The following is a 20,917-nucleotide window of genomic DNA, read 5'->3' on the forward strand; positions in this document are numbered from 1 at the left end:
TGCCGACAGCAGCCAAGAAGAGCGCCAGGTCCACTTTGGGAACTTCAAAATGCGAACGAACACGTCTTTCAGCCTGGCTGTGAACGCGAGGGTAGTTCTCAACGGAAATAGCAGAGTGGAGAACGGGATTATCGCTCAGAAACTGTCCATCAGCTCTGAGGCGAAAATAAACACGACTCACACCTCAGAGAGGGAGAGAAAAGAGACAGAGAAGCAGGCTCTACCCTTTGGAGGAAGAATAAAAATGACATGTTATAACCAGATTAGAGACAGAAAAGGTAAAAACAGAAGCTAGGGACCGATTTGCAGAGACCACCTCATTGCAGATTGAAAACTACTGCAGTATATAGAGAGTGGATAAATTTAATGCCCATTGATCGTTGGTTTTCATTATAAAAGGGACTTAATTGTTCTAAATGTATTCAACAGGATCACAATTATAAAGTGTTCTGAGCGCTTCAGGCATTCAACATAAAAGAGCCCTGCACTTTGGGGGGGGTTTCCCCCTTTAATCTACCACCCCCCTTAAAACCCTCTCCAGAATCAGTATTCTCGCTGGACCCTTGCGACTGGGTGAGACCAACATGGAGAAGCCCCAGCGCAAGCAGTGTGATTCAAGGGTATCAGGAAAGCTTCCCACCCCAACCAGTGCCCAGAATTTTCCTTCTCATCACCGTGCCTCACCTTCCACTAATTGCCTAGTTCCCTTTCCGGATTTCAGGGATTCATTCATTCGCCTATTTAAACAGTGGGTGTCTGGGAGAGTTACAGATTTGCTGGTGCCGAGACTAAGGGAGAGGAAGAGATGGGACATTTGATCTTTGGTTCACACCCTGGCATGAATTCCTTTAATTTGGGGTGTCAGATTGCTGTCTGTCCTGCAGTAGCTAACAGAAGTCACTGAAGTGAGGTGTTTGGAGGTTCGGTTATGTGATGGTACAATAAGAGAAGAAATAATTTCAAAGTATCTGGGCACTGAACTCATTTGAAAGCACGTACTTGAGATAATTACGGATGGCAAGAAGGAAAGAGGCTTGGGGCCAGCGGGATAGCAGCATGAGATCCCTGATGCCAGGACGAGAGAGACAGTTTACATGATACAAACCCTACAATATTAAAGGCAGCTTCTGTGTTCAGATATATACTCAACGAGATGAACACATTGAAATTGTCCCCTTTATATCAATTGTCCCCTTTATATCAACAAACAACATCCAGTGTGAATAGTCGAAATTCCTCCAGAATTTCTGTGGTACTGATTAAGACTTTATTTGTATAAACCCAAAACATAATTATGCAAGAGCCCACCAAATATTTTGACACCCATGGGGCATGTCAGATAGTACCTGCTTATTCAAGAGCAAATATAAGGTGCCTTTTAAGGTTCATGCTTATATCAGGAATGAAGTAATTTTTTAAAACTTCTGAAAATATGTGTTTTTGCTTTAATTGAAGTCTGAAACACCAGCATTCTGACCTCAAACCAGAATGAACCCCAGCCATCTCTTATGCAGCTAAATCAGTCTTTTTTTGTTTTTTTCTCTTGTGTTTTGTTTGTGCACAGGCTCTTGGAAGTCAGAAAATACAGACTTTTTTTTTCTTTTTTTGTCACACTGCGTGGCATGTGGGATCTCAGTTCCCTGACCAGGGATCGAACCAACAACACCCGCGTTGGAATGCGCAGAGTCTTAACCACTGGACCGCCAGGGAAGTCCCAGAAAATACAGACTTTTAATTCAGTGCTCTAGTCGTTAACCCACATGTCTTCTTAGACTTTTCTGTAGGTCAAGGTCCAGGACCTGGGCCTGGGAGCACTGGCCTCACATCTGCTGACACTGAGTGGATCTCAGCTTTGTTTCCTAGCCTTTTCAGCCAGGAGTGCGCTGTGAGCTCAGAGTGAACTTTCAAAGACTCACCAAGAGGCATTCTCATCTCCCTCCCCCCTGTCCTTCCACTAATCCAGCCACTTCATCCCACCCCTAATCCCTACCCACTTGGTGTGTGCTTTCTGGAACATCACAGAGTCCTTCTGTGCTTTTTTATAATTCTAAAAGTTTAATAACTTAGGTTGTGGACAGAATAGAAGGAACCTGAAAAATACATTAAAATGTCGATTGAGCTTTCTTTTTAGAGCTGATGACCTTAAATTCTGCTAAGCAGAGAGAAATTTGTCTTCTTGTCCATGGTAAACATTTTTCGCTTGTGTCAAGACCTAAAATTAGAATACTTTGAGAGCAATTGTGCAATGTATTTAGCCTCAATTTTAGCAGATGTATTTATTTCAAGATGTAATTTCTTATGTTTCTGTCATTTCTAAAACAAGTTATAAATTAAAAAGTGTACACAGAGCCTTTCAAAGGTCTTTACATGCAACTGTGTAGACACTAGGTGGGACTAAGAACTTAGCATGTAATCACAGATTCTTCTTCTTCCTTTTCTTTTCCCCCAGGAGAAGGAAGGATTTATTACTTGCAGGAAGTAAGGAGAGCACTGCAGATCTTTCCCAAAGCATTGTCTCCGCGGATTCTTTCATATAGTTTTTATATATAAGAAAACTATATGAAAGAATCTTGTAACCTCAACAATATTGTGTTGAGTCAGGGACAAGGGCAAGGCTTTTCGTAGCTGCCATTGCACCTGACACAATGCTAGGCACCTAGGGGTATTAAAAAAATTTTTAAAGAATGTATCATTAGATGTAACTTGTTGAATACCTACTATGTGTAAACCACAGTGCTAAGCTCTGTGATGAACAGAAAGATGGGTACATAAAGAGGTTCAATCCATGACTTCAAGTCATTTACAGTCTATCAGGGGAGATGACATTGTCATAGAAGTAGAAAGCAAACACTGACAGTCCCAGCAGGGAAAGATTCTTCGTGGGGATTCAGAAAACGTATACAAGGAGCATGTTCATTTAAATTGGGCTTGACGGGTAAGTAGACTTTCGGTGAGTGAAGACAGACCAGGGAGGGATGGGAAGAGTCCTAGTTGGTTGGAAGGTGGGTTACATTTGGGAGACAAAGGGCAGAGAGGTGAGAACCATGGCTCTGACCTTAGACCAGGGAGGGTTTCAGAATGCATGCTCGGAAGTTTGGACTCTACTTCTTAGGCAGGGAAGCTATTGAGCATTTTGAAGCAACACAGCCTGAACCTTAGAAGATCTTTCTGGCAGTTGCATATCCAGCAGGTTGCACGTGGAAGCAGAGGTTAGAGGCAGGGAGAGTAGTTGAGAGGCGAATGCATCTTTGAATTGAGAGGAAATGAAGGCCTGAATTAGGTGGCGGAAAGCAAAGGATAGGAAACGGAAAGCTAGCACTTGATAGATTTCTCATATATTTTTCTCATTTGACCTACACAACGTCTGGGAGATGAGTATTAGTTCGAGTTCCATCTGACGAATGCGGAATAAGGTAGCTGACTTGCCTAGGTCTTGCTCATCTCGTAAATGATGGGACCTTGCCAAAGGCCACTGTCTTCTTACCGGGGAGATGCCAGAAACAGAATCCGAGGAGCTGTTTGGTTGTGTAAAGGCTGGACCAGAGTGGGCATTTAGAGGTGACGGTTGAAACACTTAAAATGGAAGAGATCACAGAGAGAGCACCTCTCAACCAGTATTTGGAAACACTGTCACTCACTAGCCCTTTGAAGTTAAAAAAAAAAGAAGAAAAAAATGCCAAAGAGAGTGCAAAAACCTAGAAAATGCAGTAAGTGAATTAGAACATTGGGGGAACATCCGCCACAAACTTGATTTTCTGAAGTGCAAGGTGAAGCATCTAGCCGAGGAGCTCAACCAGACAATAATGTGCCCTTCAGAGACGAGGAGGGACGGTCATCAAATCTAGTGGGAGAGGAGAAGGAGAAGTGGGTAGAGAACTAGAGTAGTGTGTGTGAGAAATCCAGGCAAGAGGTGACAGAGAAATAGAGGGGAAGGGACTTCCCTGGTGGTCCAGGGGTTAAGAATCCGCCTTCCAATGCAGGGGATGCAGGTTTGATCCCTGGTCAGGGAGCCAAGATCCCACATGCAGTGGGGCAAGTAAGCCCGCACACCACAACTACTGAGCCCATGTGCCACAACTAGAGAGACACCCACGTGCCACAACAAAAGACCCCGCATGCCACAACTAAGACCTGATGCAGCCAAAAAAAAAAAGATGAGCAAGTGAGTGGGAGGGGGAAAAAAAGCATAAAGAGAAGGGGAAAATGCTTGGATTAATGTCATTTATTCATTTCTCTCTTCCTGCCTCCCTCCCTCCCGCTCTTCCTTCCTTCTTTGCTCTTTGATCTACTTTGTGCCAGGCAGTGAGCCAGGCTCAGAGATACAAATAAGTCACTCCGAGATAATGAATGAAAGGCTTTTAAGAACACGGTAATTATTTTTGTTAATGGGGTCCCATCCTCTCCGTAAACATCTGAAATGATCCGGGTCACACCAGATGAAACCTGTCCATTCAACTTGCAGACCTTTCTAACTTTTAGAAATAATTTTCCTCCTTGGTGGCAATTTAAAAAGCCCCTTTGGGCTTCTCTGGTGGCGCAGTGGTTGGGAGTCCGCCTGCCGATGCAGGGGACGCGGGTTCGTGCCCCGGTCCGGGAAGATCCCACATGCCACGGAGCGGCTGGGTCCGTGAGCCATGGTCGCTAAGCCTGCGCATCCGGAGCCTGTGCTCCACAACGGGAGAGGCCACAGCAGTGAGAGGCCCGCGTACCGCAAAAGAAAAAAAAAAAAAAAAAAAGCCCTTTTACGTCCATGATCTCATTTATCTCCACAGGAGTCTTTACTTAGTCAAAGCTATGCCCCCAACTATTAGAATCCTGGTTCTGCTCAGGCGCTGCCCCTTCAGGTGGTTATAGCACAGCTGCTTTTCGTCCCACTCCTCTGGGATATTCCTGCTTCCCGTCAAACAGCCTGAGGGCCTGCAGCTTACCTTTTGTGAAGACAATCGTTTTGAATTCTTTGCCCCCTTTATCAGTCTCCTCCAGACACATACAGTTTTGTCAGTATTTTTCTTGAAAGGTAGTGTCCGTATGAAAGTGAAAAACTTCCAGAAGTGTTGGACGAGTTCTAAAGAGCATTGGACTATTTCCTCCATTTTACCATTGACTGACTTCTTTTTTTTTTTTTTTTTTTTTTTTCTGCGGTACACGGGCCTCTCACTATTGCGGCCTCTCCCGTTCCGGAGCACAGGCTCCGGACGCGCAGGCTCAGCGGCCATGGCTCACGGGCCCAGCCGCTACACGGCATGTGGGATCTTCCCGGACCGGGGCACGAACCCGCGTCCCCTGCATCGGCAGGTGGGCTCCCAACCACTGCGCCACCAGGGAAGCCCGACTTACTTCTTTTGAAGCTTAAAATCAAATTAAAGTTTGGAGTTGACACATCCCACTTATAAATAATATTGACCTTTAATCCAACTTTAGTTTTAACCCCTTTTCAAGTAAGTTGCACAAGAGAATAAATCTATCCCCGTAAGTGTTAAAAGTTTTAAAGGATAAACAAATATATGTTTATTTAGGCACAGGACATTCCTGGAAGGACATGTGAGAAAGTGGCTCCTTGCTTCTAGGCAGTGGGAAAGGGGGTTCTCAGAGGGAGGTTTTTTAACCTTTTACTTTATACCCTTTTGGACTGTTTGCATTTTACATTAAATATGTGATAAAATTAAAGGTATAATTATATTCCTAACTATATTTAGTCAAGTATAAATTTTAATTTATAGAATTAAATTTTAACTTATAAAACACTTAAGTGCCTCTTTTCGTATGAACTACAATTAAGCTGAAAGCTTATTTTTGTATGGTTGGATTTTTTAACGTAAATGCAGTACTTTCACTTATCTATAGAAATTTCAGCTTGTTTTATTCAACTGCATACAGTCTGGGAAAAGCTTTTTGATTCTTTAACTTCATACCTGTCTTACCTCAGAATTATCTCACCTGCCAAATTAATAAATATACCATTTATGGTGGTAAAGATAGTGGTAAAACCTAATATTGAGGGCTTAATATGTTCTGTGTAAGGGGTAAGCATCTTACAGACAGTATCTCTTTTACTCTTCGTAACACTCCTTTGAGGTTGGTGTAATTATCCCCAATTATGGATGATGAAACCAAAGTTAAGAGAAGAAAGTTAACTTGCTCACATTCACACATGTGGTTGGTGGTAGTACTGAGATTTGAAATTAAGGTCTCTCTGACTCAGAGCAGATGTTCTTTTTTTTTTTTTTTTTAAATTGTGGTAATAAACACATAACATGAAGTCTACCCTCTTTACAAATGGTAAAGTGTACAGTACAGTATTGTTAACTCTATGCACTTTGCAGAGCGGGTGTTCTTAACCCCTGCACGATCCAAGCCATCAGGGAAAACGATAAACAGAACAGGGTCAAGGACTGAAACTTGTGCCAGAGACCTTCCGCCAGTGTGACAACAGTATGTTGACTCACATTCTTTATGTATGTTATACCATCACCCAACCATGCGGGATATCAAGGGCTAAGAGTACCTAAAACTGAGCTGTCCAGTATGGTAGCCACTAGCCCCAAAGGGCTACTGAGCGCCTGAAATGTGGCCACTCCAAACTGAGATGTGCTGAGCACTGGATTCCAAAGGCTTAATATGAAATAAAGAATGTAAGGGGCTTCCCTGGTGGCACAGTGGTTGAGAGTCCGCCTGCCGATGCAGGGGACACGGGTTCATGCCCCGGTCCGCGAGGATCTCACATGCCGCGGAGCGGCTGGGCCCGTGAGCCATGGCCGCTGGGCCTGCGCGTCCGGAGCCTGTGCTCCGCAATGGGAGAGGCCACAACGGTGAGAGGCCCGTGTACCACAAAAAAAAAAAAAAAAAAAAAAAAGAATGTAAGGTGTCTCATTAACAACTGTTTACATTGATTGCATGTTGAAAAAATATTTTGGATATATTTGGTTACATAAAATGTATTATTAAAATTAATTTCATCTGTTTATTTTTTATGTGGCTATTAGAAATTTTATAATTACATATGAGGGCTGCTTTTGTGGCTCACATTGTATTTCTGTTGGACAGTGCTGGCTTAAAATAAGTCCTGAGTCCCCAGGAGCTTACAATTCAGATATACATATATGAAAGGGTTAAAACATAAAAAACGTTGTTGAATAATATACATGCCGAAATAGAATGCTGCAGACTACAGGAGTTCACACATAGGGATCATCAACAGAGAAAGGACTTGCAAGAAGAGCTGGACTTCTCTGGGCCTTTAAGGAGTTAAAAAGACGGGGCTTGCAGGACAGGGGCCCACATGAGCTCCACAGCAGGCAGAGGGAGACGGGGCCTGTGCGCAAGAATGAGGTTGGGAATGTGAATGGAGCAGGTAACTGAGGCTGAGGAACCCCACAGAGACCAGGTGGGAAAACGTTCAGAAAGGGCTCAGGCACTTGCCCTTCAGCAGAGAGGGAGGACAGATGTTTTTAGTGCAGGAATGATGCAATCTGCATTTCGATATTTTCAGGACAAAAGGTCTCACATATGTATTACTGAACCTACTAGTGCAGAGGCATAGAAACAAAGAGAGAAATCATTTTCCCGATAAAACATGTCCAACTGTCCAGTTAGTGGTGATAAGATAAGGTGCTCCTGAACTTGATACAGCATTAAGTAGGGTGCTCTCTCCTGTGGGATCCCTGAAAGACCCAGCTTGGCTGGTCTCTACTGTGTCTCTACTGTCTCCTCTTGGAGTTAGACCTGATTTTATTTTATATATTTTTAAAATATTTACGTTTATTTATTTATTTGGCTGTGTCTGGTCTTAGTTGCGGCACACGGGATCTTTGGTTGCAGTGCACGGGCTTCTCTCTAGTTGTGGCGCGCGGGCTCTAGAGCACGTGGGCTTAGTTGCCCCGCCGCCATGTGGGACCTCAGTTCCCCGACCAGGGATCTAACCCATGTCCCCTGCATTGGAAGGCGGATTCTTAACCACTGGACGGCCAAGGAAGTTCCTAGACCTGATTTTATTACCAGTTTTCATCCAAATCCATTTGGGGAATGAGATGATTATGCTTTTGTTTCTTGGCCAGGAATCTCTTAATCCTGAAAATCTAGTGAGGTGACCCGACAAGAACAGAGTCAATCGCACACACCACGATGAGCTAAATCTGTGTTTTAGAACGTGAACGTGGCAGGGCTCAGGATGGATGGGGTCGGGGAGGGGAAGAACCTGACACAAGAAAAGAAGGGAAGAAAATTAAGAAGCGAATGTTTCTGTCCAGACAGGAGTTAAAGCTGGCCCCTACACCGAGGGCCTGGCTCTGAGGATGCAGATGGGCAGGATGAGAGAGACCTTTAACCAAAAGTAACATAGTATTTGATGACTGGTGGGATATAGAGACTCGAGAATCATCCTCAGAGACTGGCTATCTATGCATGCTTACTTTTTTATCCCGAATAAATGAGAGTGGAGAGGATGATTACATTGGTCACTGGGACTGCAACACACAATAAAAGCCGTTCAGTTGACAAGATTCAAGTTGAAACAAGCCATTCAAAAGCCCCCTTTATAATGGCCAGCGTTTCCAAGAATCCTTTGGTTGGAAAATTATTTGCAAATCCCTTTTAGATAACAGCTGAACTGAAACTAAAAATCATGGCGTTTCCCCACTTGGCACTGTTCACTGTTTAAATGAATATCAAATAATGGGGTTAGAATTCACTGGACAGAAAGCTCTCAGCACACATTGGCCAAGAATCTACACAAAGAGCAAAGGGAAATTGGTACGTAAGTAGAATCGGAGCATCAGACAGAATTAATGCCGACAAAGTCGTCAGTGTTCCATGCAGCAGAGTGAAAGTGAGCTGTGCTTTATTCCGCTCTACCACTCAATCCAACTGCACGGCAAAGAGTGGTGTGATCTGGCCAATAGGTTACTACCTTTTTAGTTTTTCTGGTGGGAAGTTTGTTACCAAAGTCCATCAGTTAAATAGATGTATGCGCTCACTCCAGGCAGATTGATTAGCCATAAATTGAAAACAAGTTTTAAAGTGATGGCTTCTCTGTCATCTATCCTAGATACCCTGAGATCTACCATTGTTCATTAATTTTTTTCACTTTATTGGTTCGTTGACTTATTTTTTTTTATTTACTGTATATTAAATAACTACCATGTACGAGCCACTGTGTTATGTGATGGGAATACAAACAACAGTTTCTCCCCTCAAGAAGCACAGGAGACCAGCACATAAGCTCAGAGGTTGAATATCCCTAATTGGTCCTATGATTGAAGTGGGGTAGGCAAAGCCCAGTGCCCTGGGGGCAAAACAAGGCCCTGAGAGCTCAGGCGAGGAGTGACATAATGGGGTTTTGTGTCCATCTTCATCATTCACAGGTTCTGTATTTGCGGATTCTGCATTTTCCAATTCGCCTACTTGGTAAAATGTATTTGTAACCTCAAAAACAACACTTGCGGCAATTTTGTGATCATCTGTGGACCTGGACGGAGAAGTGAAAAATCTGAGTCTCCCAGTGTTCACGTCCCCAGCTGAGGTGGAGCATGGGGACCTCTGCCTTCCTGTGTCAGTTCCTACTCTAAAAAAGTGTCCTTTTTGTTGTCTATTTAGTGCCACTTTTTTTGCATTCTTGCGCTTTTTGCTGGTGACTTTATTGTTCAAAAAGGTCCCCATGCTGAGTGCTGAAGGGCTGTCTGGTGCTCCGAAGGGCAAGAAGGCTGTGATGTGTGCTCTGGAGAAAACACTGTGTGTTTGTTAGATAAGATTGTCCAGGCGTTCACTGTGGTGCTGTGGCTGTGTAACATTCATTCAATGTTAATGAATGAGCAAGATATATCGAGTAAGGTGTCCTTAAACGGAAATGCACGGAAGACAAGGTTAGGTACTGATTAACTGATGAAAATGTTATGTTCCAGAAGCCCTCAGGAGCCTAAGCCTATACTTCCCCTTAGGAGAAATGGTTCAGCATTTGCTAATTCAGTGTTTGTGGCAACTTCATAGAGCATCACTGCTGTGAATAAGAAGAATTGAGAGTACTTTAGAACAATCCCTCTGGCAGAGTTGCGGTCAACGGATTGGAGGGTTTGTTGCTTGCTGTCCTTTTCAGCCTATCAGAGCAGTTCATCTGAAAAGATGAAGGACGTAACCAAGGTAGTAGTGGTGAGGATCTATTCATTCATTTGTTCTTTCATTCAGTACCTATGTCTTGAACACCTGTTATATGAGAGATAGAGCAGAGCACAGGCGGACCAGGCGCCTTCATCGTTGGGTGGAGTGAGGTGGTCAGACCGCCAGGTATCAGTGACCGACTAGGTCTGAGGCAGGAAAGAGAAGCAAGGGGGAGCCCAGCTGTCTGCTGGGCAGGTGAAAGGTGCTGATTCTCCCAAAGAAAAGGAAGGTGAGGAGCAGGAATAGTCTTTGAAGGAGACAGTGAAGAAGTTGGTTGGATGCATATTGAGTTTCGAGGTATAGGGGACGCTTCCAATTAGAAGACCAGTGGCAGGTAAATATATGGGCCTAGAAATCAAGAAAGCAGTCACTGCCCCCTGTCCTTCCCAAGGTGGGCTCCAGGCAGAGTTATGAAGTAGAAGAAGCCCTCTCAGTGCTTGCCTTATTCTTGGAGCCTCTGCCCTTTGGGTAATCTCTTCCCATTCTGTATCATGATACTCAGGACATTTGCCTCCATTGGATGCCCACCCTAGCCCCCTGGGGCCTCCTTTCCTGCTCCTTTGGGCCCAGCTCCCTTCCCTTCTCATCCCTTGATTTATAGTCAGTTTCTGGTTCCTCAAGTGCAACCATCCACCCACCAGACCTCCAGTCAAGTTTTAAAAGCAGTCCTGAATGGGAGCAGAAGTTCTAGGCTATTGTCCGAAACCCACTCTGTTTTTCCTGTCTGGGTGTTCGACAAGCTGGTCTCCCTAGGGGCTGGACACCGGTTTCCATACCTGGCTCTGGCTCCCCTTGGTGCCCTGGCTTTGTGTCCTCCTTGCCTCGGGTAAGAAGCTCCTTGTTTCACGTCTGTCCTCTAAACAGGTCACTTCCTAGGCCTGCCCGAGGAGGATTGCAGAGACGGTTCTTCTAGGTGTCAGTTTATCTTGTAAACTAATGCTCTTGGGGAACAAGTGGCCCTGAGGAGTCCAATTTATTTATTGTTTTTATACATGTTTCATCTCCTTTACCAGTTTTAAGCTACCTGTTGGCAGAGGTTGTGCTCTGCTCAGCATCGAGTCATCCTCAGCATCAAAGCACTTGGTAGGTACTGAAAAAAGATTTGTGGAATCAGTACTCAAAGTGGGGACTTCAGAGCAAATAAGGAGGGATGTCGTGGCAGGTAGAGTGGTAAGAGGATCTTTTCTTTATCCCTTAAATTGCCCCCTCTAGGCCACTACCAATTTTCCTCATGAAGCAGGGACTTTGATATCTTATCCCCAGGGCTGGGTGAAAACCTGGCCTAGGGTTGGCATTCAGTAATTATTTGTTGAATAAATTATCCCTCAATTTTGCTCTGTGTCTCTCCCAGGTTTTGTGAGGGATACAAAGAGCTTAGGCATCAGTTCCGCACTCACCAAATTTCTAATCCAGAATGTGTGCGATCTCCTTTGGGAGATGAAGGCTCTAACTTCAAAAATTTGTCTGAGGACTTCTGACTCTGGCCGGATGGTGTCACCGGTACCAGAGTTGCTCTCCCACCTTAATCAACTAGAAAACTGAACAAAACCTAGGAGACAGCTGTTTTTGGCTACTGGATAACAGGCAACGAGGGACTGTGGTCCCTGAGAGAGTGATCACAAATAAGAGAGTCCTGTGGTTGCCCTGGCTTTCCATCCAGAGGCACTTCCAGAATCCCAGCAGAGTGGGGAAGGCTCAATCCTGAAGAGACGGAGATGGGTATGTGGAGAGACAGAGGCAGCTGGAACTCATCGGGCAGAACATGGAGAGGAGAGAGCTATGCAAAGTGGTCCAGAAATCCGTGTGGGGCTACCCTGAAGCCTTTGCTGAACACCTGGCTGCCCAGGCATGGGATGTGATGACAAAGAACAATCGTCAGACCTCCCACAGGGCTGGGAGATGCTGAGATCTGACAACCAGAGGGGAGAGACTGGGTGAACACCCAGTGTCAGCAGGCAGTGGAGAAACCAGAGACCGACTTCTCAGTAACGGGGCTCTACTACCTCTAGGTAAAGGCATTTGTTGTATTTAAATGAACCAATCTTCTAAGAATTGGCTTACTTCTTAGGACCATGAAAAGTCCTAGTTCTATTTTTCTTAATGTTTGTATACATAGCTTAACTATTTTCTACATGCCCAGATCCCACAGAGACACCCTGGCACCATCAGTTTGAGGCTTAAAGTTGGAAGTTTAGGCATTTTATTAGGAATATTTACAAAATTAGAGCCTACCGTCAAAAGAAGATTAATTTTAATAACTTTTATTTGTGTAGCACTGTATGCTTTCTTTTTAAAGTATAGAGCATGTAATGCAAATTAAATGTTATTTTTTTAAAGTGTAAGTTATAGATAACACAAAGAAGAAAATCAGATGGCCTATAATGCCACCACTGACAGATAACAATTCTTTGTACTGTGTCCTTTTTAAAGAGTACTTTAGGGCTTCCCTGGTGGCGCAGTGATTGAGAGTCCGCCTGCCGATGCAGGGACATGGGTTCGTGCCCCGGTCCGGGAAGATCCCACATGCTTGCGTACCGCAAAAAAAAAAAAAAAAAAAAGAGTACTTTATCATACATTATCTCATTTGGTCATCACAACAGCTGATTACGCAGATGGAGTGCATATTATTACCCACATTTTACAGATAAAATTAAGTGGCTTGCATAAAGACACTCTGCTTAACGGCCAGGAAGCCAGACCTGGGCTCAGATACTCTGACTGTAGATGCTTCTAGTCCCTGGGAGTTGAAGTTCCCAATGAACTATTCCCAAAACAGTCTTCAGTTAACTTTTCCATTAAGGTGGAAAAAAGGCCAAGAAAACAGTTCAACTGTAACCAGCAAATAAACTTTTTAGGCTTAAATAGTTAAGGGAAACCTTTCAGGAAAGTGAAGAGAAAGGCATTCAGAAGAAATGCACTGAGACTCATCTTCCCCTGAGTCGAAGAAAGAGGCTGGGTTTCATTTCACTTTCGGGTAGCAGATTTTATGAGAGAGAGGAGGAAATCCTAATTTATATATCACACACTAGGTGAGAGAGCAAGGTAACCCAGATCGAGAATTACACTGGGATAATTTGAGGATGCACCTAAGAGGGGGGAAAGCCTGAAGTTTAAATTGCCATTTTGTAAATCAAAGAAGAATAAAGAATTCTCCCATTTCTCCAGTCTGCTGTTTTTTTAAAAGCTGATTCCTCAGTGAATCTATCCTTCTTAAAATCATTCTTCCAGTTTTATTTCAGTCTTCCTTGCCTTTGAATGCAGCATGGGGAATTCCATGCAGCCTAACTCCTTCCCAGACTTTGGCTAGTCCTTTTAGGTACTTAGCACCCAAAACAGTTTCTCAGATTGTAAGGTTGCCCTATCAGCCAGAGTGAGTTAGTAGCAGAGTAACTCAAATTCACACAGGAGGCAAAAAGGTTTGTCTTTGGCCTCATCCTCACCCTCTTTGCCAATCCTATTTTAAGAGAAATTTTCTGCTTAAACAAGAAAACAACAAGCAAACTAATAAATGTCAGCAACTTTACACTAGGTTCAACGTTTACATCTAAAGAGGAACATGGGGGGCTTCCCTGGTGGCACAGTGGTTAAGAATCCGCCTGCCAAGGCAGGGGACATGGGTTCAAGCCCTGGTCCAGGAAGATCCCACATGCCACGGAGCAACTAAGCCCATGCGCCACAACTACTGAGACTGCGCTCTAGAGCCCACAAGCCACAACTACTGAGCCCGTGAGCCACAGCTACTGAAGCTTGCGTGCCTAGAGCCCATGCTCTGCAACAAGAGAAGCCACCCCAATGAGAAGCCTGTGCACTGCAACGAAGAGTAGCCCCCGTTCGCCACAACTAGAAAAAGCCCACGTGCAGCAACGAAGACCCAACACAGCCAAAGATAAATAAATAAATAAGTTTATATTAAAAAAAAACTTACAAAAAAAGAGGAACATGGGATGGGTCACCAACACTGGGACAAGGTGGGTGGTCTTCACTCTGGTTCAGGACCCCCATGCCTTACTCTGTTCTTCTGGAATATGCTCCCATTCGTAACTGGGTTTTCTGCTGAGGGTAAGAGTCCTTTCTGTTTCCAAAACATTCCAAAATCATGGACTACCCAAAATGCATATTTACTTTCTATGCATATATCGACCCTCTTATCTGGAGCTATCTGGCAAGCCCTGGTGAGCACAGTGAATTCTGCCATCGGGGCAGATTTTGCAGCTGTCAAGAGACCATGTTTTAGAGACAAAGTGAATTTGTTACAGGATATTTTCTTGGTTCAGTCAGATGATATGGCCCATCAACCAACAAGATTGAGTCTGCTTTTTGCTAAGATTTCGGATAAATCTATTCATTCATGTACAGAGGTTAGATGATTATGAGTTTCCCCTTCAAGTAACAGAAGAAGAGTACCAGGTTTCAAGGTACTATAATGATGAATGGAAATAGGTAAGCGGGGAAGGAACAGGATTTCATAGGAGGTAAGCCTACATGCTGAGAAATGTATATTTTCAATGAATAGCAAAGACTGTCCAGCAGGAAAGACCATCGAATTTAAAAGAGATCCTGAAACCAGAACAAACTTGGAAGACTCACACTTCCCAATTTTAAAACCTTCTACAGGGACTTCCCTCATGGCACAGTGGTTAAGAATCTGCCTGCCAAGGCAGGGGACACAGGTTCAAGCCCTGGTCCAGGAAGATCCCACATGCCGCAGAGCAACTAAGCCCATGCATCACAACTACTGAGCCTGTGCTCTAGAGCCCACGAGCCACAAATACTGAGCCTGTGTGGCACAGGAGCTGCAACTACTGAGCCCGCGTACCACAACTACTGTAGCCCGCATGCCTAGAGCCCATGCTCCACAACAAGAGAAGCCACTGCAGTGAGAAGCCTGCACAACTCAACAAAGAATAGCCCCTGCTCGCCGCAACTAGAGAAAGCCCACACACAGCAACGAAGACTAAACGCAGCCAAAAATAAATAAGTAAATAAATAAAATTAAAAATGAAACCTTCTACAAAGCTCCAGTAACAGATGAATAGATAAAGAAGGTGTGGTACATATATACAATGGAATATTACTCAGCCATAAAAAGGAACGAAATTGGGTCATTTGTAGAGATGTGGATGGACCTAGAGTCTGTCATACAGCGTGAAGCAAGCCAGAAAGAGAAAAACAAATATCGTATATTAATGCATATATGTGTAATCTAGAAAAACGGTACAGATGAACATATTTGCAGAGCAGGAATAGAGACGTAGACATAGAGAACGGACGTGTGGACACAGTGGGGGAAGGGGAGGGTGGGACTAATTGGGAGATTAGGTTTGACATAAATACACCACCATGTGTAAAATAGATAGCTAATGGGAACCTGCTGTACAGCACAGGGAGCTCAGCTTGGTGCTCTGTGATGACCTAGATGGGTGGGATGGGGGGGTGGGAGGGAGGGAGGTCCAAGAGGGAGGGGATATATGTATACATACAGCTGATTCACTTCACTGTACAGCAGAAACTAACACAGCGTTGTAAAACAATTATACTGCAATAAAAAACAACAACAAAAAAAACCCCACTGTGGAACTGGTGTAGGGTCAGACATATAGATCAATGAAATAGAATTGAGAGCCCAGAAATCAACCATCTCATCTATGGTCAGTTGATTTTCCACAAGGGTGCCAAGACCATTTAATGAAGACAGAACAGTCTCTTCAACAAACAGTATTGAGAAAACTGGATAGCCACATGCAAAAGAATGAAGTTGGGCCCTTACCTTACACCAAATATAAAAGTTAACTCAAAATGGATCAAAGAAAATAATAAATTGGTCAAAGACTTAAATTTAAGAGCAAAACTATAACACTCTTAGAAGAAAGCATAGGGAAGATCTTTTTTTTTTTTTTTTTTTTGGCCATGCTGCATACATGTGGAGTCTTAGTTCCCCAACTAGGAATCGAACCTGCACTCCCTACATTGGAAGCGCAGAGTCTTAACCATTGGACTGCCAGCGAAGTCCCAGGGAAGATCTTCATGACTTTGGATTTTGCAATGTGTTCTTAAGTTTGACACCAAAAACACAAGCAACAAAAGAAAAAAAATGAATTGGACTTCATCAAAACTAAAACTTTTGTGTATCAAAGGACACTACCAGGAAAGTTAAAAGACAGCCCAAAGAATGGAAGAAAATATTTGCAAATCATATATGTGAAAAGGTTTAATATTCAGAATATATAAAGAACTCCTGCCTTTCAACAACAAAAGGACAAAAAGGGCTTCCCTGGTGGCGCAGTGGTTGAGAATCAGCCTGCCGATGCAGGGGACACGGGTTCGTGCCCCGGTCCGGGAAGATCCCACATGTCGCGGAGCGGCTGGGCCCGTGAGCCATGGCCGCTGAGCCTGCGCGTCCGGAGCCTGTGCTCCGCAATGGGAGAAGCCACAACAGTGAGAGGCCCGCATCCTGCAAAAGAAAAAAATAATAATAATAAGGACAAAAAGTCCAGTTTTAAAATGGGCAAAGTACTTGAGTAAACAGTTCTCCAGAGAAGATACACAAGTGGGAAATTATATGAAAAGATGCTAGATACCATTAGTCAGTAGGGAAATGGAAATCTAAACCACAATGAGCTACCGCTTCACACTACCTATGACAGCTATAATTTTAAAAAAGACGTAAGTGTTAGCAAGGATGTAGAGAAGTTGCAACCTTCATACATTGCTGATCAGAATGTAACACTGTGCAGCCTCTGTGAAAAGAAGTTTGGTGGTTCCTCAGAAGGTTAAACAGAATTACCATATGAGCCAGCAAATTCCACTCCTAGGTATTCACCCCAAAGAATTGAAATCAGGGACCTAATCAGTACACAAGCCTGTACATCGATGTTCATGGCAGCATTATTCACAATAGCCCCAAATAGAAACAACAAATGTATCCATAAATAGATGAATAAATAAACAAAATGTATTTACAACAGAATATTGTTATTCAGTCATAAAAAGAAATGAGATTCTAATATATTCTACAACATAGATGAACCATGAAAAAGTTATACTAGGTGAAATAAGGGCAAATATTGTATGATTCCACTTATGTAAAATATCTAAATCATAGGGACAGAAAGCAGATTAAAGGTTACCAGGGACTGTGGGTAGAGGAAACGCTAATGGTTAGAGTTTCTGTTTGGAAAGATGACAGGTTGGTGAAAGATTATTTAGAAATAAATAGCAGTGATGATTGCACAAAATAATGACTGTGATATTAATTACCCCTGAATTTAAAAATGGTTAAAATGGAAAATTTTATGTTATATACATTTATTTTACACAACTAAAAACGTACACACAAGTTTGGCTAATTGGGCTGCTGTGGTTATCACACTTAGGTGGCTTAGCTTTGCCACTGGATGGAGAGAGCCTGCAGTAAGTTATTGGCCTCTGATGAGCCTCATGAAGGTAAGTCTCATATACAAGTATGTAGAAAGGCTTATGGGAATTAGGAAGGCCCAGACTGGGAGATGGTTGAAGTGCTAATTTTAACTCAGAAAAGGACCATTCATGTGTAGAGTCCCAGGGAAAAGATTTGGTTACCAAACACTTGGTGAAGTCATATGGTAGCAAGGCAATTTCAGGGAAGCCGGAAGCCATAGCTCACAGCAGCCAGTGAGACCCAGGAATTCTCTCTTTTTTTTTTTTTAATTGAAGTATAATCGATCAGGAATCCTCTTAATTGTCTCTTAGTTACTGGCCTGGGAAAGTTTTGAAGGTCCTGCCTTGTGTCAGGAGTAAGGAATTTACCTCCTTGGGATAAAACATGTCCTAGGAAGTGAACTTTGACGGAATTGTAACTTCTCTTTGGAAACCTACCCCTTTCTGAGCTAAAACGCTGAGATAGATGGAATCAGTCTTAGAGCTCACCTCATCGTCAGAACACAACAGAAGGTCATCATGTACTGGATAGCGTAGAGCCATAGGGAAATGGAAGGTCCTCGAGGCCCTGGCTGAAGACCTGTGAGAAGTTGGAGGGGCACTCTAAACGCCTGGGGCATAATGTTCATTTCCCGGGGGAATGTAAGCCAGTGTTGACTTTCCATCTAAAGAGAGGCTGAGGAAAGTAGAATGCAAATCTCCAGCTGTTAGACATGCAGCCTCAGGAGGCGTCACTATGAAACTAGATGTGGGTTTGATACTACAGGGAAGCAAGGAACGTCTATTCTATTTATGGCCCTGAGTCCTGAATGCATCTCTATCTTAGCCCATCGGACTTTTTGGCAGGGAGGATAGGAGCATTACGTGGACTGGTACAAGCTTTTTCTCTGTGAGGCTTTTTATTTTTTAAATTATTTATTTCTTTTGTTGCACCAGGTCTTAGCTGCAGCTCCAGAGCTCCTTTAGTTGCAGCTCTCCAGCTGCTTAGTTGTGGCATGCAAACTCTTAGTTGCAGCATGCATGTGGGATCTAGTTCCCTGACCAGGGATTGAACCCAGGTCCCCTGCATTGAGAGCGCAGAGTCTTATCCACTGTGCCACCAGGGAAGTCCCTCTGTTAGGCTTTTTAACAATTGGTTTCAGTCCTTTAGCTTCCGGTTTAACAGGATACTGTGGAGTTTGGACAGAGATTTAGATAAATCAGTCCGAACCTTAATTGTTTTAGCTCCTAAATCCTGCCTGTATCTAAAATATTGGGGGGGACTTACCTGGTGGTCCAGTGGTTGGGACTTCGCCTTCCAATGCGAGGGGTGTGGGTTCGATCCCTGGTTGGGGATCTAGGATCCCACATGCCTGAGAGCCAAAGGACCAAAACAGGGAACAGAGGCAGCATTGTGACAGATTCAATAAAGACTTTGAAGATGGTCAACATCAAAAAAAAAAAAATATTTAATTAAAAAAAATTTTTTTGGACCTCCTTGGTATTTTGGGCTTGATTCAGATACTAGAGTAACAGTGAATCAACATCCAAATTAGCTATGATCTCATTGTGAATAGGGGAGTTTTGGGGGATTTCAAGGAAGACAGCCCCCGGAGAACATTTAATCTGGCATTTGCACGGTAAACCCCTCCCTATCAAGTTATGTCAACAGCTGTCGTGTTGGAAGGAGGAAAGCCTGTTCCTTGGTTACAGGTCTGAGGGAGACGTTTTGGCACTGGGAACCTTTGGGGGTTATTAGAGATCCCACCAGCTGACTAGTTGTTGACTCTAAGACAGTGGTAGCTTTAAAGTTTATATATAGCACCTGAATTAATTAAAAATTGCCAATGTTGTCTGTTAATATTCAGAGAAATTTCTCCTTCTGATTTAAGGGTAAGACAGAAAATTAGGTGTCTACTTTCCCCTTGGAGCATTTTAGCTGGTCACTCACTTCATTTTTGCCCCGTTAGTTTCTCAGCTAATGCAGAACAACTGTTTTTCTTTTTTTTTTTTCCCACATCTTTATTGGAGTATAATTGCTTTACAGTGTTGTGTTAGTATCTGCTGTACAACAAAGTGAATCAGCTATACGTATACATATATCCCCATATCCCCTCCCTCTTGCATCTCCCTCCCACCCTCCCTATCCCACCCCTCTAGGTGGTCACAAAGCACCGAGCTGATCTCCCTGTGCTATGTGGTTGCTTCCCACTAGCCATCCATTTTACATTTGGTAGTGTATATATGTCCATGCCACTCTCTCACTTCATCCCAGCTTCCCTTTCCCTGCCTGTGTCCTCAAGTCCGTTCTCTACGTCTGCGTCTTTATTCCTGCCCTGCCACTAGGTTCATCAGTACCACTCTTTTAGATTCCATATATATGCATTAGCATACGGTATCTGTTTTTCTCTTTCTGACTTACTTCACTCTGACAGACTCTAGGTCCATCCACCTCACTACAAATAACTCAATTTCAGAACAAATGTTTTTCTAACGTCCTTTCAAGAAGTGTCTTTGCCTAAAGACGCCCTCCTTTGGAGATTAATGACTAGGGGAGCATCTAGCTATTTTTTCGTAATACCACAGATTGGCCACCTTTTCCTGCCAAGAGGCAGACAGTGAACATTTTGGACTTTGCAGGCCATACATCTCTGTTGCAACTGTTTAACTCCGAGGTTGTGAACGCAGCCAGGGACAGTGTGTAAACAAATGAGGGTGGCTGTGTTCCGTCAAAGTTTTATTTGCAGAAACAGGCAGAGGGTCAGAATTCACCCATGGGCTGTAGTTTACTGAAACTTTTGTGAGATCATGAGTTTATTCTGAGCCTTATTGTTTCTTTTGGAGCTCTCAGCAAAGAGCTGGAGGTCTGGCAATGGGCTTTTTCCCACTGTAGCTTTTACTTGTATATTAAATCCCTTATTTCTGGATTAAGACCATTTACAAAAAGTGAGGTCACAACTGCTTAAGGATCTACTTCGGAATGCTATCTATAGGTGGAAAAGAGCCTGTTCCTGATTCCTCCAATGGATCATCTTTTTTTTTTGCTTGCAGGACTGAATCAGAGCTCAACCTGTTTTCACGGGAAAGAGCTGGGGAGAGCTTCTAAAAAATCTTGTTCAACATACACAACTTTTCTAACTTCCTCTGGTTTCCTCTGCCATTTTAAGTCATCCTGTATCTTCCCATTCTGCCTTTTCAACCTTTTTTTTTTTTTTTCCAGCTGAGGTTCCTACTAATATATGAACTAAATGATATAGATCTGTGAGTTTGGGATTCCGTGTCCTAAGACTATTTTAAACTCTAAATTTCTCTCCATCCTGTCTAATTTCTCCAAAGACTTTGGAAAAACTTTGACAGTGGCTCTCAGCTCACA

This window comes from Grampus griseus (genome assembly GCF_964374135.1).
Source record: "Grampus griseus genome assembly, chromosome: 16".
Lineage (NCBI taxonomy): Eukaryota > Metazoa > Chordata > Mammalia > Artiodactyla > Delphinidae > Grampus > Grampus griseus.